Source organism: Bombina bombina, chromosome 2 (assembly GCF_027579735.1).
Source record: "Bombina bombina isolate aBomBom1 chromosome 2, aBomBom1.pri, whole genome shotgun sequence".
Lineage (NCBI taxonomy): Eukaryota > Metazoa > Chordata > Amphibia > Anura > Bombinatoridae > Bombina > Bombina bombina.
The window spans coordinates 89,098,061-89,109,925 of record NC_069500.1 but is presented as its reverse complement, the minus strand read 5'-3'; positions in this window follow the sequence as shown (position 1 = coordinate 89,109,925).

Below are 11,865 nucleotides of genomic sequence, written 5' to 3'. Positions count from 1 at the left end.
CTGCAATGTTCTTGCCCGGCGTTTTACGTGGGCAAAACGAAACGTATCTTTAAAGATCGTATAAAGGAACACAGGGATGATATAAAAGGTAAAATACAATCTAGCAGCATTGCGAGACACTATCAAGCTGTACATAACAGCAACCCAGGTTGTCTACGCTTTACAGGTATAGACAAAGGTATTGTGCATGGAAGAGGGGGGGGGGGCAATGATAAATGTCTGCTCCAAAAAGAGTGTAAGTGGATATTTACTTTGAGCACTCTTTCGCCAGTTGGTCTTAATGAAAAGTTGGATATGGCTAGTTTCATCTAAAAAAGCCCCTTTCTATTATAATATTCATGTATATTAGAGTATTTGGATGTTATGAAAATGAATAGCTTTCTAACATCATTACTTGCTCCCTGAGTTTCTAATTTTAGTTTCAATTTTAATTAAAGACTACTTATTTCATTCTTTTGCTTATCTTTTGTTTTTCATTAATTTGCAATTGTGAATGTCATTAACTAATTTGACTTATTATGTCTCATCAACTTTTTTGCTAGTTACTTCCTTCTTCTTTAGAATTAGTTAGGTTTGGTATGTATGTTACACATTGTTTAGCATCAAGATTAAGGTACATAATTGGTTAAAACTGGGAGGAGTCTTTGTGGATATATTCCCTCCCAGCAGGGCTAAGATCCATCCGCCCTGAGGAAGCCCCGTCTATCATTTGGCATTGTGGGTGAAACGATCAGGATCGTAGGCATTGGATCACAGACGCACATGTGACCAACCAGGAAGTAAGCACACAGTCCTACCACGCTGCAGTCTCAGCGTGCAGCATTCAACTGGCTCAGCAAACTGTTTCATGGGACTCAATTACAAGGCAGTATTTCAGGAGGCAACTGGTAACAAACAGCGGACCTCAATTGTGGACACCTCCAGAATCAGATAAGTGCATGCTTATGGTTTAACATAGGAATATAGCTGCTTTCACTTGCAATATGGGGGGTTAGCCTGGACTGACTCCCACTGGTCATTTGGCTTGTTTGCTGTTTTCACACAGCATCTTCAGCAATAAGAAGTACTATGCTTTACTAACACGCATGCAGCTTTGGCAGCACTTATCCCATTTTGCATACCTTGGACTTATGCTAAGTCTGGCTGAAGACAATACCGCTATATGTGGAAAATCATCCTGGTGTGATTTGGTTGTTTTCTTCAGCAATACACTCTTGTGAGAATTTTATCTCAATATATGCAGGCATCTCTATGTAAACTGCTGTGTCTCTATGTAACTGCTGTACTGAGGCAATTCATTATGGAGGATGTATTACTATGTTCCACTATCTATCTTATTGCTAATAACCATTGCAATAGTTATTCTTCATACTTGCATGTAACTCACTATCTATCTTATTGCTAATAACCATTGCAATAGCTATTCTTCATACTTGTATGTAATTGTTGCTATACTGCCATTATTGTTGTTCCTGAAATCTTTACAAAGCACCTATCACTGCTTAGATCCCTAAAAATTTACCTGTCCGGTAATTATCCCTTGTATTGACTTGGGAACCGTGTACAGCTTGGGTGTAGCAGTGTACTAGGTGTCTTTGGATTGTATTTTTGCCAATATTATGATTATGATGTGCACATCTTCAGGGTTTTAATTGGCCACATGTACTATATTGTTTGTTCAACATACTTTACTTTGTGTTGCTAACATATACCCGAGGCCAGCGCACAACTGGCCTATTGCTATGTTTGGACAGTTAGGATTTACTTCTTTCTGTACTATTAATAAATTATTTTTTGTTCTCAGTGATTGTACTGGTCAGAGATTCATTCCATTTGTTTAATTTAGCTACACTTTTGAGCTATTTTTTATAAAAAAAGAGTGCTTGATTCCCTATCTATACAGGGCCTTAAGAATTTTTGGATGGTCCTTGTTCTCCTCTTGTAGTTTGTTGAAGAATAATTTTTTATAGGGTCTGCACCACATTAAAATTATAATCTAGCATAACATTAATGTTTTCTAAAGTTTGATAAAAAATTTTTTCGAAAAAGACACATTTATAGTAGCCATTTGTCCTGTACCCTTTTTGGTTTTTTATAAATAACAATACCTAGTATACTGGGTGTATACCCCTCACTAGGTCTAACTTTCAGTATTAGGCCGCTGTGTCATATATTCTATGTTTCTCTGATCTGTCCAAAACTAAGAGGGCAATATGGCGTTCACTCTGCCTGATGAAACTTGGGAAGCAGAACTTTCTGCTACATTTTCTATGAGTAACACTGTGGAGAGCAAGAATGGTGAAGGAGAGACTATCAATATTTTTGGTGCCTTTAAAAACTATAAACAACTGGTAATGAAACAGATTAGATTGAGAGCTGAATTATCTAGTCTGGAAAATTACATTCAGAATGAAATAATACCATGGGGCTTGAGATTGAAGCTAGATCCTGGAACCAATTTATGCAGTGATGAGGGTGGTGAGGCATTCTTAGAGGACTGGAATACCAGCTTGTCAGAATGCTCAATAATTTTGATGAAAAAATGGTCAAGAGAAATAAAGAAAGACTTGAGAAAATGAAACTAGAGGTAGATGAGGCCCTTGTCATTGTTAATAATTTTGAGCAAAATTCAAATTTTGAAAAGCTCAATAGTGAAATGAAGGAACAGATTGCAAGATTGCAGTCTGAGATTAAGTTAAGAAAAGGTAGAAAACTGGGTAGGGACCAGGAAGACTATAAGAAAAAACAGGTTTACAGTTATAGACATATACGTGGTTCATATGATTCTGGGACTGACTGTTCAGATGCAGAATCTGACAATAGGATGTCAAAAAACGAGACGCGTCCTGGCCCGTCCACCCCACAAGAAGGAGGAGGGGGGGCCGGAAGAGATGGAATAGGGACAGGTACAAATACTGGAGGAAGACGATATCCTTACCGCCAGTCCAGGGACAGAGAATTCAGCAGGAGTTCGGAGAGGCAGCAGAATTACAGACCAAGGGGTCGGAGGGGCAGAAGACCCTACTAGACGCACCCCCTTCATCTGATAACCTGCAGGTGATTAACCTGTCCTCTTTTCGCCTCAACAATTGCTATCTCAGTGTGCTAAAGCGTGGCTTGTCATTTTGTCCATCTAATGGATTTGACAAGTTTACTTTTCTAAAAGATCTTCACAGATTTGCTAGAAAAGTAGTTCTTTCCCAAATGTTTAAAAATAGATCTAAGAATATAATTGAGGATCTGAGCTTGACCACTGAGGATAGGCTGGCGCTACAGGACCTTAATGAATTATATCAGGAATCAACCTCTGACAAAGATTCTTTTCTAGCGTCAGAGATAGATTTACCTTTTAAATTATCTTCTCATTTTAAGAAAAGATCCACTTATATGCCGCAACTTTCTTTCTCTCCTGCAGTTAACTTATTTGTTAAACTGGTTGAAAGGGAGATACAGGAACTGCCACTGAGTGGCATTGCTGATGACAACTTGACCAAGAAAGAACGAAAAGCTCTGAAAGAGTTAAAAACGGCCCCCAACGTTGTGTACAAATCAGCGGATAAGGGGGGCAATGTCTTTCTATGGGATGAAACTATGTATTGCAAGGAGGTAATGAGACAATTGTCAGATAAAGATCAATATCTGAAACTTGACTTCAACCCTCTGCCTACCTTGCAATCAAAACTTTTCACAATTTTGTTCAATGCCAGAAATGATGGGACAATTACTAATACAGAATTTGGTTATTTGACGGTACACAATCCAGTTATGCCTATATTTTACTGTATACCTAAGATTCATAAGAACATTAAGAATTCGCCTGGACGTCCAATCATTTCTGGCATCGGGAGTCTGGTTGAACATGTAGGTCACTTTATTAATCATGCTCTGCGTCCTTTTTTGATAACTTTACCGTCATTTGTTCTTGACACAACTGACTTTTTGAAAAAAATCAATGGGATGCCAGTTGACAAAGAATCACTTTTAGTGACAATGGACGTAGAGGGACTTTATTCCAATATCCCACATGATACTGGTATAAAAGCCTGTGAAAGTTTCCTGTCAAGCAGAGGTACAAAATTTTCCAAACATACTGAGCTCATTGTTGACCTTCTAAGATTCATTCTCCATAACAATGTTTTCATGTTTAATAACAGAATTTACAAACAATTGAGAGGAACAGCCATGGGGGCCACATGTGCCCCCACATACGCCTGTTTACATTTAGGCAAATGGGAGATGGATTCAGTTTATCAACACGATTTGTTCACTAAACATGTCAATTTCTGGCTGAGATATGTGGACGATGTATTCCTCATTTGGGAGGGTGATCAAGTTGAATTATTGCAGTTTGTCAATAGTTTGAACCAAAATGATCTAAATATACGACTTACTATGCACTCTAGTAAATCTAAGATTGATTTTCTTGACATTAAGGTAAAAAATGTGAGCAATATGTTGGTCACTGAAAATTTTAGAAAGGCTACGGCTACTAATAGCCTGTTAATGGCAAGCAGTCACCATCCCCGACACCTTATAGGAGGAATTCCTAAAGGACAATTTCTTCGGCTACGCCGCAATTGCTCGTCGAAAAAGAAATTTGAGGAACATGGAAAGCTCATGCAAGATAGGTTTCTTGAACGTGGCTATTCACGGCGTAAGATTAAAAAAGCTATGATTCACGCAAGAAAAATTGATAGAGATGATCTCCTGTTCAAGAGGACTAAACAAACAAAGTCAGTAATACGATTAACCACGACTTATAATTGTCATTGGCAAACCATTAAGTCAGTTCTTAATAAGCATTGGCTAATCCTTTTAAGTGATGGCAACATTGCTGAAGAAGTTGGGACTTATCCCAGCCTTACAGCAAAAAGAGCAAAAAATCTCAAAGATAACCTGGTCTCGAGCCAATTTAAACCCACAGAAAAAGAAGGAAATTGGCTTAAGAAGCACATCCCTAACGGCAACTTTCCCTGTGGAAAGTGCGTGACATGTGATTTTATGAAAAGGACCAAGACATTTTCTGGCAATAGTAAAAAATCTTTTCAGATTAATTACTTCTTCAATTGCAATACGGAGGGGGTTGTGTATCTCCTGGAATGTTCTTGCCCGGCGTTTTACGTGGGCAAAACGAAACGTATCTTTAAAGATCGTATAAAGGAACACAGGGATGATATAAAAGGTAAAATACAATCTAGCAGCATTGCGAGACACTATCAAGCTGTACATAACAGCAACCCAGGTTGTCTACGCTTTACAGGTATAGAAAAAGGTATTGTGCATGGAAGGGGGGGGGGGACAATGATAAATGTCTGCTCCAAAAAGAGTGTAAGTGGATATTTACTTTGAACACTCTTTCGCCAGTTGGTCTTAATGAAAAGTTGGATATGGCTAGTTTCATCTAAAAAAGCCCCTTTCTATTATAATATTCATGTATATTAGAGTATTTGGATGTTATGAAAATGAATAGCTTTCTAACATCATTACTTGCTCCCTGAGTTTCTAATTTTAGTTTCAATTTTAATTAAAAACTACTTATTTCATTCTTTTGCTTATCTTTTGTTTTTCATAAAAAAAAAAAAATTTTTATTTGCAATTGTGAATGTCATTAACTAATTTGACTTATTATGTCTCATCAACTTTTCTGCTAGTTACTTCCTTCTTCTTTAGAATTAGTTAGGTTTGGTATGTATGTTACACATTGTTTAGCATCAAGATTAAGGTACATAATTGGTTAAAACTGGGAGGAGTTTTTGTGGATATATTCCCTCCCAGCAGGGCTAAGATCCATCCGCCCTGAGGAAGCCCCGTCTATCATTTGGCATTGTGGGTGAAACGATCAGGATCATAGGCATTGGATCACAGACACACATGTGACCAACCAGGAAGTAAGCACACAGTCCTACCACGCTGCAGTCTCAGCGTGCAGCATTCAACTGGCTCAGCAAACTGTTTCATGGGACTCAATTACAAGGCAGTATTTCAGGAGGCAACTGGTAACAAACAGCGGACCTCAATTGTGGACACCTCCAGAATCAGATAAGTGCATGCTTATGGTTTAACATAGGAATATAGCTGCTTTCACTTGCAATATGGGGGGTTAGCCTGGACTGACTCCCACTGCTCATTTGGCTTGTTTGCTGTTTTCACACAACGTCTTCAGCAATAAGAAGTACTATGCTTTACTAACACGCATGCAGCTTTGGCAGCAAATATCCCATTTTGCATACCTTGGACTTATGCTAAGTCTGGCTGAAGACAATACCGCTATATGTGGAAAATCATCCTGGTGTGATTTGGTTGTTTTCTTCAGCAATACACTCTTGTGAGAATTTTATCTCAATATATGCAGGCATCTCTATGTAAACTGCTGTGTCTCTATGTAACTGCTGTACTGAGGCAATTCATTATGGAGGATGTATTACTATGTTCCACTATCTATCTTATTGCTAATAACCATTGCAATAGTTATTCTTCATACTTGCATGTAACTCACTATCTATCTTATTGCTAATAACCATTGCAATAGCTATTCTTCATACTTGTATGTAATTGTTGCTATACTGCCATTATTGTTGTTCCTGAAATCTTTACAAAGCACCTATCACTGCTTAGATCCCTAAAAATTTACCTGTCCGGTAATTATCCCTTGTATTGACTTGGGAACCGTGTACAGCTTGGGTGTAGCAGTGTACTAGGTGTCTTTGGATTGTATTTTTGCCAATATTATGATTATGATGTGCACATCTTCAGGGTTTTAATTGGCCACATGTACTATATTGTTTGTTCAACATACTTTACTTTGTGTTGCTAACATATACCCGAGGCCAGCGCACAACTGGCCTATTGCTATGTTTGGACAGTTAGGATTTACTTCTTTCTGTACTATTAATAAATTATTTTTTGTTCTCAGTGATTTTACTGGTCAGAGATTCATTCCATTTGTTTAATTTAGCTACACTTTTGAGCTATTTTTTATAAAAAAAGAGTGCTTGATTCCCTATCTATACAGGGCCTTAAGAATTTTTGGATGGTCCTTGTTCTCCTCTTGTAGTTTGTTGAAGAATATATATATATATATATATATATATATTCAACAACAATTAAAATTATGGGGAGGTGAAAAGTGAGTTTAAAATCCTCCAATAAATACAATATATATATATATATATATATAAATATATATATTTATATATGTGTGTACATATGTATGTATGTGTTTTACTGTAAATAATATACTGTATATTTTACATTCCAATTTTCATCACATGTATTTACATTGTAAATACATATTCCTATAAATATCTATATGTACCTATATCTATATATCTATTCCTATAGATATATAGGTGTCGATATATATTTTACATTAACATTATCATATATGTATATATATATATATATATATATATATATTAATAATAAAATTAAAAATTATTATACATACTGTTAAAGCGCAAAACGCAAAATGTAATTTTTATTAAATATATATATTTCTATATATATGATGTAAATGCAAAATAGATATCTATACCAATATATCTATAGGAATAGATATACAGTTATAGGTATATACATATATATATATATATATATATATAGAAATATGTATTAACAATAAAAATGACATTGTTCTATATGTAAAGAACATTGGAATGAGAAATATTCTTAACACCTGTCGGATTAGCGTACGAGCGATAGGTGTTAATTTTTTCTTCTGCGCTCTCTATTGACTTCTATGGGGAGAATAAGTTAACACGGTCGTGATATTGCAAAGTCCTTTGGTTAGCACGCGTCAGTGTTTCATGCACGCAAACTTTTTACTCTCAATTTGTAATACACACACAAAAAGCTTACTTCTAGCGAAGTTTACGTATGAGTTAAAGCTTTAAATAGTGCGCCACTTATAACCTGGCCCAGAATAAGTACAAAATACAAAGCGTAATTGATGTTTTATCAAAAAATGGGCTGAACATGGGCGTTCCATGGAAGTGTATAAAATTGTCTATCAAATCCAAAATAATTATCTAAACATTTCTGTCTTACAGATCTCACTGTTTTTTCTCCCAAATTAAACGGTGGGAAGGTTGTGACAAAATATGCAAAATACGCAAAATACTAAATACCCTAAAAGAAATACACATGCATAAGAAATTAGAGACGATTGTAAGATGTTATACACAGAAAACAACGTAACGTGATTTGTTTTTGATGCAGGATTTAATTTTTAAAGTGCGCTCACTGCTCACTGCTAATCTCGCTCTACTAATCAAAGTTTCCTTTTCCAGCGAGCTTCATTACTTTCTATAGGAGATCCCTCACCACTCACAGGACTTGCCTGTGTTTTTAAGATAATTCTTAAAGCCCCTGCGAGGGTCCACAAAAAAAAACCATGTCAGGACTGGCGAAGTTTAGGTAGTCAGCCCTAAGAGTCCTAGATATACAGTATATGTGTGTGTTCTTTAATGGAAATTTGTGAACCCCTTATTTCCTATGGGAACCATCTTCAGGGAGGCTTGAGCGCAATTTAAACTTGAATTAACACAATCAGGATTCTAGCTCGAAAGCTAAGTCAAAGGTGTGCTAAACTCTAACTCAAGTAGGGGAGCTCTTCAGTTAGATATAAACTAAGGTTTTTGTATTGAAATGTAAGTTTTAAACACTGTACACAAACACATACATACATATACATACACACATACTTACATATAAATACATACACAGTGTACACACATATACATACACACATACTTACATATAAATACATACACACATACTTACATATAAACACATACACACATACTTGCATATAAACACATACATACATATACATACACACATACTTACATATCAATACATACACACATATACATACACATACTTACATATAAACACATACATACATATACATACACACATACTTACATATAAATACATACACAGTGTACACACATATACATACATACATACATACTTACATATAAATACATACACACATACTTACATATAAACACATACACACATACTTACATATAAACACATACATACATCCATACTTACATATAAATATATACACACATATACATACACACATACTTACATTTAAATACATACACACATATACATACACATACTTACATATAAACACATACATACATATACATACACACATACTTACATATAAATAAATACACACATATACATACACACACACTTACATATAAATACATACACACATATACATATAAATACATACACACATACTTACATATAAATACATACACACATACTTACATATAAACACATACACACATACATATAAACACATACATACATATACATACACACATACTTACATATAAATACATACACAGTGTACACACATATACATACACACATACTTACATATTAATACATACACACATACTTACATATAAACACATACATACATATACATACACCCATACTTACACATATACATACACACATACTTACATTTAAATACATACACACATATACATACACATACTTACATATAAACACATACATACATATACATACACACTTACTTACATATAAATACATACACACATATACATACACACATACATACATATAAATACATACACACATATACATATAAATACATACACACATACTTACATATAAATACATACACACATACTTACATATAAACACATACACACATACTTACATATAAACACATACATACATATACATACACACATACTTACATATAAATACATACACACATATACATGCACACATACTTACATATAAACACATACACACATATACATAAACACATACTTACATATAAATACATACACACATATACATACACATACTTACATATAAACACATATACATACACACATACTTACATATAAATACATACACACATATACATACACACATACTTACATATAAATACATATACACATATACATATAAATACATACACACATATACATACACACATACTTAAATATAAATACATACACACATATACATACACACATACTTATAACCCTTTAAACCCTTCCCAGTCCATCACCTTTTGATATGTAAAATGAGCAATAATAGTGCTCCCTGCATTATCCATAACAATTATAGGGTGCGCTAAAAAATATTGAACACTTTAATATTACCAAGTTAAAGGGACATGAAATTCCAATTTTTTTTTAAAGCTTACCTAGGTACGCACAGAGCTGGGGGCTGGCTGCTGATTGGTAGCTGCACATATATGTCTCATGTCATTGGCTTATTGATGTGTTCAGCAAGCTCCCAATAGTGCTTTGCTGCTCCTTTAACAAAGGATACCAATAGAATGAAGCAAAATTGATAATAGAAGTAAATTGTAAGTTGTTAAAAAAAATACGCTCTAAAAATAAACATTTTGGGTTTCATGTCCCATTAATTATTTAATCATCCCACACCTTGCATTATTAATTGTGCTCCACTTGTAATCTAGCCAAATTTATTTAAACCGCTTTGAAAATTATGCAAATTCTGTGTTGAAATCCGATTCGGTTGTGTCCCCAAAATTACCGTTTGCCAGCTCAACTTTATTTTTCAATCAGACATTTTAATGGTATCATAGCTTCGCTTGTTCCTGCTGATACTGTTAGTCTTGTTTTCATGTTTGTGGAGTCACCTCCTGTGCTCACAGCACTGATTGGCTAAACTGCATGTCTGTCAAAAGAACTGAAATAAGGGAGCAGTCTGTAGAGGCTTAGATACAAGGTAAGCACAGAGGTAAAAAGTATATTAATATAACTGAGATAAGGGGCAGTCTGTAGAGGCTTAGATACAAGGTAATCACAGAGGTAAAAAGTATATTAATATAACAGTGTTGGTTGTGCAAAACTGGGGAATGAGTAATAAAGGGATTATCTATCTTTTAAAACAATAAAAATTTCTGGTGTAGACTGTCCCTTTAATTGCTGCTCTTTTATAATGCATACAACAATTTTACAGTTCACTGTCCGTTCTCAGCGCATCCTTAAGATGGCGTCCCTGATATCTGCAATTCTGTATTTAACTCTACCGATGTAAATACTTAAGGGTTCTTCTATCTTCGACCTCTCCTGGGTTATTAGAGGTATCTGTTTTTTCAGAGCTAATTATAATCTCTCCATTCTATAGTGAATCAGTTATATAACACAAGAACTGATGAAGCTAGAAAGATTGGACTGAGAAAGGCTTTCAGTGAATATTGCCCACTAATGCTCATATATTTGAGGGATAGAAGATCTCAAGATTTTAAAAGCTTTCCTTTCTCTGAATCAAGTATGTTTTTGAGAAGTCTGTGTTCCTCAGTTTAAAAGAATATATTTTTGACCTACAAAAAACTTTTCATGCATAGTAAACATTCTTATCATTTTTAGTTTCTAGACAGTTTTTTAATGCACATAAAAAAATCTTATAAGGTAGTTGCTTGGCAGTCAATGGGTTTAAAAACATAATATTTTAAAGTAAATCCATTATAGAAAATATAGCAGTGCCACAAACTTTTAAACTGTTAGACATTGTATTTTAAGAGCATTTAAAGTTTAGGGGATTTGTAACTGCTATTGTTATTATATCATAATTATGTACTGTATTTGTAAGGGCTTATATCTTAATGGACATTTTAGCATAAAAATAAAATGCCCTATATCTTTACAGCCTTTTATTATTAAACAAATTAATTTCTATTACTATGTGTATAAGCACTGATAAATGGTTAATAGATGTATTCAGTTTTGGACAAATAACCAATTTCTGTTTTTTATTCCATTTATCAAAATTAAGATACATAATCAACCCCTTTATCAAAACAATGTATTATTGAATGAGTGC